Below are 8,721 nucleotides of genomic sequence, written 5' to 3' on the forward strand. Positions count from 1 at the left end.
TCTGGATCGGACCATTACCATTGTCCAGGGAGTAGGCGACCAGGAGTCCAGAAACAGGTATTTGAGGGCCATTGTTTTAGGCTGTGGCTATTTTGCTATGAACTATTTACCTATAATCATGAAAATTGACGGTGTTTAAATTCTAAATGCAGTATGTGCAATTATACACCTGTAGATGTAAAATACAGGTGTAGGATTGCGCTGTAAATACATATGTAGTTATTTTTTGGTAAAGTTCATTAACTGACCAAATGTGGACCATACCCCATTCGAGTCGGGTCAATTTAAATTTATTTATGTAGCACATTTCAGCATCAAGACTGTTCAATGTGCTTTACATCATAAAAACAGCATCAATTGGGAAGTGAGCAATAAATTTTACATTTTGTCAAAGGCCACCATCCAAATTATCAAATACACATCAAATATGGTGATCAATGTTCCACTTGCTACAAATGAAAGCCAACTTTACATAGGTTGGGTTTAAGCTTTGAGTTAGAGGTTCTCAGCGTTTCGGCTGTTTTGCAGTTCTCTGGAAGTCTGTTTCTGATTTGTGCAGCGTAGAGGCGGAATGCTTCGCACGTTGCGCCAACACAGATCCTGAGTGATGCGGTTGTGTCCAAACGACGCTAAATTCAGGTGTGCGCCAATCAATACAGTGATAATGGCTAACAGCACAGCACTTGCCAGTAATCTAATGAATTTGGCCAATTTAAATGCTATACACTTCATTACATCATTGACAAGTTATTAGATTATTAGCCAATTAGATTATTAGCCAATAATCTAATAACTTGTCAATGATGTAATGAAGTGCTTAAGCAAATTATATAACATCATTTGTATAAAACGGAATCTATGTGACTATGATTTCCACTGTGTTTAGTTTTTGAAGCGCAAACTCAAGAGAAAAAAACCATTCTATTTGCAATATTATTATTACTACATAATTCTGAGTAGACTGACGAAACCTCCTGAGGAAGGGTTGGGCTATTTAACGAACATTAAAAACAGTACTTGAGAAGCATGTAACTTCCAAAACTGGCTAAAAAGAATATATATTGCTTTAAACATTCATCCTTAAGAGACAGAGAAACAAGACGGGGAAATATCTTCACAGATGTACAGATAAAGAAGGCCAGAGTCTAATCTGCAAAAGTCTTGTCAAAAGCAGGACTTTAGTGGACTAAAAAGATGAATAGTGTTTCTAAAACTCTTTTTAGTAGCTTTTTGCCAAACTTTTAAAGGAGCGGAGAATATACCAGCAGCTGTCCAATTTAAATCAAAGAAAGAAAGACAGTAACATGGAGGGGGCGAAAAAAATGGAGCGAGTATGATACTGCAGTGTATGAAACTCGCAGTTAAATATGGAGGATGGAATATTCAAGCCCCAGGAAAAGGGTTTCTACTCTAGAGTGGGACATCTGCTGCAAATCAACATCGGGATGCAGCTGAGTCTTTGGAAGACAGTAACTGGGTCTCCATTACTAACGAAGTTGCGTAAATTAAAAATTACGAAAATAAATGTACTTAATGGAAATTGCCATGCCAATATTGTAAAGATTTACGATTTTTACTAAAAAAAAAAAAAAAAAAAGTTTTTGCACGAGGACGAGGGGCTTTTTGGGCCATATGAAAATAGATGTATTTCGGAAAACTGCAGTGGAAACGATTTTTTGCATCACAACAGTCGTGTGATAAAAAGCTTGATGAAGGCGACGACTCCGTCTTGTACAAAACTGAAATGGAAAAAAAAATGGACAAAAACTCGTTTTTGAATAAAACATTTTTCAGATGGTATTTCAGTGATGTTGAAATAGATGTATTTTGGAAAACGTCAATGGAAACAATTCTTTTGCATCATGCTAGTTATGTGATAAACAACCGTATGTTACTATTGGCGAAAATGACAACAAAGACAACAGGAAGTTGTAGAGGGATGACAGTTTGTTTTTTTTAGGTAAGTCCACGTGGCTCCACCAGACCTCTCACTGCATCGCAGCTCATAAAAAATGTGTGCATTGTTCACACATGTTGAATCCATTCTGTAAAATCGGCAACTATAATTTCCACAAATTGCCGCATACTATAAGTGCTCTTAACTATAAGGGGCTTGTCGCTCCAACACCAGAATCAGACGCTAACATGTCCTCTGATGGCTGTAAGATGAGCGCTAGCACCGTGTCTGAATTATGAATTCATCTCACATAACTGTTAACATCCATTGCTGCCATTACTTTTAACGACTTATGGCGTGAGCAAGCTTGTCCACGTGTGATTTTTATTTCATTTCTTATTTAATGGAAACGCCACAACTGCTAAGTTGTGCTTGTTTGACATTAGCGGGACATGGATGAAGATTTAATCACACTTGTAACGTAATGCAGCTAGTGAGAGAGGGCTGAGAGTCGTAGCCTTTTCCTCCAAATGTTAATGAGGAATAAAAAAAAAGGCTGACTTTAAAGACGCAACAGGAAGCATCACAGGAAGCAAAGTCAGATCATGCTAAGATAGTTCCACCTTGCGAGGCAGCTTAAGTTCTTGCAAGATCGCAAGGATCAAATAAGGCATCCTGCATCCTCTCATGCTGATTGTCTGCTGCTAAAACACACGAGCTTAGCGCTAACCGTGATTATCTCTTGATTGGATCTGCTTGCAGCGTCGCATTGATCTTGCCTCCATTGAACTGTGTGGCTCCATGATTGATACGGTTAGTCCCACTGGATTGTGCAGATTACCCACTGAACTGCATTGAATAATAGTGAAACGGTGATGAATTTATGACTTTAATTCGATAATCTCTTTAGACCAAGAAGGGAGGCTGGAGAGGGGTGGGGGGAGGGAGGGAGGGGGGAGAGGGGGGGGGGGGGGGGGAGAAGAAAGGCAAAATTTGAAGACAGTTCTTTGGCTGGAGTGTATTTAAAAAAAAAAAGAAAAAAGAAAAAATGTGCTGCAAGAGCTTAATGGCCCGCTTCTTCCTTTATAGAGCTGTATCATGGGTGTGGCGCAAAAGCCCAGCGGCTGCATACTGCGTGAGTGAATAATAAAATAAATTGTGTTTGAGGAGGCTTACATTAAAGATTAGTCATTCATGAATCATGAATAGGAGGGGAGAGAGTTCCTCTTTGCTCTCAGTTTTCTCCCGGCCTTTTATGGCTTACCACCAGAGCTCGGAACCAAACCCAGGCCTCTGCTCTTGGAACGGGCCTGGCCTTCCTCTGACTCGCAGCATGACTTATTCACCACTCTCAGGAGTTTCTGGCGGGTGCCACGCGGAGCGCTACAGAGTCTGGTGTGCCCCCCGGGGGGGCTGCGTCTGGCAGGTGGCCGGGCCCTCGACTCGAGAACTCAAAAAGTTTCGGATCGATGAGCCGCGTTCCGATCGCCGTCCGCTGAATCGCACCGGCTTTTGGGTCGACTCAGGGCCGTCGTGGACGTGTGAGCCGAGGCTGCTTGGGGGAATCAGGAGTTCCTAATAGAGCAAGTTGAGATTTAGTGGAGAACTTTTGCGGCTGGCCGTTTCGCCTCTGTAAATTTGCGAGGCTTCAAGAACATTATGTTGAAAAAGAAAAATGACAACATAAGCATAATGAATCAGGTGGATCATAATACTGGGAACAATTTCAGCTCTAAACTACAGATCCTTACACAACAATGAATCTTTATACATTTCAACCCCAAATTTAAATGTGTTTTATCAGGGTTTTAACATGATAGACAAAGCAGCATATATAACACAGTGGCTTGCAAAAGTATTCATAGCCCTTGAACGTTTCCGTATTTTGTAACATTATAACCACAAACATAAATATATTCTATTGGGATTTAATGGGAAAGTGGTGTACAATTGCGAAGTAGAAAGAAAATTATTAATGATTCAAAATATTGTTTTACAAATAAAACACGGAATAGTGTGGTGTACAAAATATTCAGCATCCTTTTCTCTGAGTGCAACCAATTGCCTTCAGAAGTTGCCTGATGATTGCTAATGGCTAAGTAGAGTAGTGTGTGTAATCTCATCCCAGTACAAGTGCAGCTGTGCATAACAATTATTTTTATTTGGTTTGTTTTTGCATCCCCTTTCAGAATGATGACATGAATGAACTTACAGAACTGACCAACTCTTTAGCACAAACCGAACCAAGCCAGTGTTTAGAGGCAGAGAACAGGCACAAGGGGGAGGAAACCAACACAGCAAACGACCTGTGCTTATTTCATAAAGCAAATGTTGCACGATGAGTCGTGGCCACTGCAGTGAAAAAGATAAAATTATAAATCTGAGCCAAATGATACATAATAACATCTGGATGGACCCTTTCAAATAAACAAAATGATATGGGAAACTTTGCCAGAAATCATTTATTTTCCAGTCTGAGTCAACAAATGTTTTCAGAATGACTGAAAGAAAAGATGAGACTAAGAATTAGATCCACATGTGTCAAATTCAATTAAAATTTATATTTCAGCGCTCCAAACTTAAAGCAACAGAATACTCATAGGGTGGGGATGTTTAGGTTTGAACAATCCCAATCCTTAGCTTACATATACAGAATCAAGTATATATATCAAATATGACTTGAAAGAAATTTGACTTCCTGATTTAACACCTTGGGCCTCTGAAACTGCAGCTCTGAGGTGGAGCTTCGTCCTCGAAGGCGGAGTTAGGTCCGCCCAGGAGTATAGCACAGCTGAATGGTTGCAACAGGACATTAAAGGATTTCTCAAATATGCATGAAAGAGTCAAAGCAACACTCCAAGTATGTTTTCGATGAAGGAATTAGAACATGATGTAAAAAAAATGTGATTTTACATAATGTTCCCCCTTTAAGAACAGATTTGGTGGTGATCTAATTACTTCATTGACAGTAATTAGACATAAAAAAAAGAAGAGAGAAATCGGAAAGACATTCAGGAAAAGCCTCGAGGTTAGGAGTTGAAACCCAGACAGCTACATTGAGATCTGATAGCCTCCATTTATGTGGCGTCTATGCTACCACTCCACCCCAACAATCTGGTCTACTGAATGTCTCTTTAAAAGGAACAAATCCTTGAGATCCGGCTTCAATTAAAGAGCCATAAAACCCATCTCTGGTCTCCGGACATCCAGTTTTTTTTTGTTTTTTTTTAATAATGCCACAGATTCTCAATTGGATCTTGGACTGAACGTTGACCAGGTCATTCTATCACATTAATATGGTTTCATTGAAACCATTCCATTGTAGCTCAGGCTGTATGCTTGGAGCCGTTGTCCTGCTGGAAGATGAACTGCTGCACCAGTCTTAAGCATTTTGCAGCTTCTAGTTGAACTCTATCTTCAGTTCTGACCAGCCTCCCTATGCCCGTCCCCTCCCACTCATAATGGATCTAAAAATGTGTGTGTGTGTGTGTGTGTGTGTGTGTGGGCGGGTGTGTGTGTGTGAATGTGGCTGGGAGCATAAAAACATCCTGAGTCGTCAGTAAGACTAGATACGGCATCCACAGCAATGAGGCCCATTTACATTCAGACTCGAACAGAACATCTTAATACATGTATTAACTTTTCAAAGCCACATAAGTGCATTTATTTATGATTTAAATCCAAAGAAATTAAACTGACTCATTTCAATTGATATCTATTATTAACTGCACAGTCAAATGTCCCAGGAAATCATGTGTTTGTTGACAGAATTAAAGACACTGAGCTGGTACAAAGTGATGGTTTAAAGAATTATTTTTTTTATAGGATTGGCAGATCATTAAAACATAAAGCATTATAATAGAGTTATTATAAGAGTTTGTGTTTGAGGCATCTGTGTTTGAACATGTTTGGAATCTTCTTGCTGAGAAGCTGAACGGTGACTGAAGTAAGAAGTCGATGCAGAAGGATAAAAAAAATAGAATGGAGTTTAGGTTTATGTGCAGAATTGGGATGTAAACAAGATCCCATGGTTTGAGATCTTGTGATAATTCCTCATCAAAGTAAAGTCCGTCTAAACGAGCAAAGTTGCAGTGAACATGTGACTTGGGTAAAGTAAGCATCAGCTGTTGTTATGGATCCTGGATATGAAGGCATGTGCTTTAAAGGGATAGTTTGAGATTTTTTTTAACACACTAAGAGTGAAAATACAAAAAAAAGAAACAGTTTCAACATAAAAAAATATAATAATTATGGTTTAATTTCTAAAACAAAGTTTGGAGATTTGAAAACACTTGATATATGTTACTCATTTTTACCCTACTGGTGGATATTCAGTAAAAATCGGTAATAAAAATCACTTTGAGATTATTGTCAGTATCTTCTACAGTCAGACTGGACTCTTCATCCCTTTGACCAGGGCCTCCACCTGAACGTATTGCCAGACCGGCAGGAAGCGGGGAGACTTTCACCTTATCTCCTATTGATCTCCCTTTCTCAGCGGTGTCATTTATTTGCTGGCTGATATAAGTGGGAGTGATTAGAACGAGGGGCTTGATTGATTTGCGCACACACGCCGCATGACAACCAGGGGGAAATCAGACCTGGCGGGGAGGGAGAACATTCATTGGAGGTTTGGCCGGCCCCGTCATGCCACCAAACATTATCCGTTGGATGCGAGTGATTGCAGAATGCGCGAGTGCTTTAAATCAACCAGAAAAGCAAACAAATGCAAATTGCCTCCCAATTTGCTTACAAACAATCCCCTACCCCTGTTACCCTCACACACATTAGCACACACACACACACACACAATCAGATGATAGGATAAATTATGGTGTGGGTCTTTCCTATAGCACTTCCTCACTACAGACTCTTCTGATTGATTTGAGGCTGATGCTGACCCTGGCACTGAAGCACCATTACAAACATCTCCAATGTCCTTGTTTGCGCATTATGTATGGCTGAGTAACTCTAATAAGCATCTTTCACTTGTTGTGTTAAAGGAACAGAGTGAAATCTGGCCTTCAGTCTCCCGATTGATTAACACTGGGAGTACCAGTGTCGGCCTGAACTGTCGGCCTGAAAGCAGAGTGTTCAGGCCGACAGGTCGACAGTGCCGCGCGTTGGCAATGTCTCGTGATTTACAACGCTTGGGAGTCTTTGTCACCCCTCAACAGGTGGGTGAACACTTTATTCTGCACATTAGCACAAGCCAGGAGCTTTTAAGCGGCACCGGGAGCAGGTGACTGCCTTTGGCTGTCTCACGCTGCTGAGGACACACAGCGGGGAACCTGAGTGCTCGTTCCGGAAACAGTAGAATAAATTAAACCACCAGAAATTTAGGTAAACAAATCAAAGATTTTCAGCTACATTTTCCCTATAAATGAAGGATGGTGCTGCCTTCAAGAATGTCCAGACACACGTAGAATAAAAGGACTCAAACAAGTCGTTTCACTGAACAAACATTTCAGCAGCAAGGCGGTTCAAAGGGCTCCACATCATAAAAACATCATACGCTCATCATTTATGAAACCAGGCAATAAACGTTAGATCTTGTCAAATGCCAACGGCAACTCTTAAACAGATGGGTTTTTAGTATTCATTTAAAGGAACTCAGTGTTCCGGCTGTTTTGCAGTTTTCTGGATGTTTGTTCCAGATTTGTGGTGCGTAGATGCTGAATGCTGCTTCTCCACGTTTGGTTCTGGTTCCAAAACACCTGAGTGATCTGCAAAGTTGATACAACAGCAGCAGATCTTCAATGTATTTTGGTGCTACGCCTTTCAGTGATTTATTCTTGCCACTGTAAGGACTTTATATCTGGCGTGATGTGCTCTTCCTTCCAAGTTTTAGTGAGAACGCAAGCAGCAGCAATGTGGATCAGTGGCAGCTGTTTGATTTTTTTTTTGTATACAGACCTGTGAAGACGCGGTTGGAGTAATCATTGTGACTAAAGATAAATGCATGGATGAGTTTCTCTAGATCTTTATTTAATCCTGGAAATGTTCATCAGGTGATAGAAGGCTGATTTTGCAACCATTTTTATGTGATTCTGAAGGTTCAGGTCTGACTCCATCACTACACCCAGATTTTAGGCGTGATCACTAGTTCCTAGCTGTAATAAATGAACTATATTTATTAGTTCATTAATAAACTATATCGTTCCTTTGTAGGTCCAAAAATAATAACTTGAGTGTCAACTCAGCCAATCTTCTGTTTTCATTTTTTTCACCCATCGCTCCTTCACATAAAAGCCCAACAAAACATATTTTTATGTTTTCTCACATCACATGTAATGCAAATCCTTGTGCAAGACCCTGTAAGATCACTTCTTCCATGTTACTTAATTTATAGCCTTCGTCCTGGATGTTTTCTTTTTTTTTTCCTTCTTTTAAGTAAAATGTTTGTTTAATTAACCGGAGTTCAGCAGAAAGTCAAACCAATCTCCACTAATGATCCGGTCATGGTCAAACACTGCTGAGAGCCACACACATGCTCCCAATTTTCTTAAAAGCAAGGCTTTTACTCATAAACAGCAACTCTTGTTGAAAATGACTCGTTTCACCGAGGCTTTCCCTCAGCGTTATGGCCTTCTTCATAAAAAAAATATAAAAGAAATGGGAAATGCGAGGGAAGATTTTACGAGAAAAGTATCTCTAAAGTCAGGAAAGCCGATGAGGGCATTCCACCACGACTCTCCATTAACTACACCTTCCTTCGCCCTGGAGACAAACCTTAGCTGGAAATGCAACGGTGATGTTTTCACATTGCAATCTCCAGCTGAGCTGAGGTTTGACCCTCCCCAACTATGGATGAGCGCGGACCG

Source organism: Xiphophorus couchianus, chromosome 21, assembly GCF_001444195.1.
Source record: "Xiphophorus couchianus chromosome 21, X_couchianus-1.0, whole genome shotgun sequence".
NCBI lineage: Eukaryota > Metazoa > Chordata > Actinopteri > Cyprinodontiformes > Poeciliidae > Xiphophorus > Xiphophorus couchianus.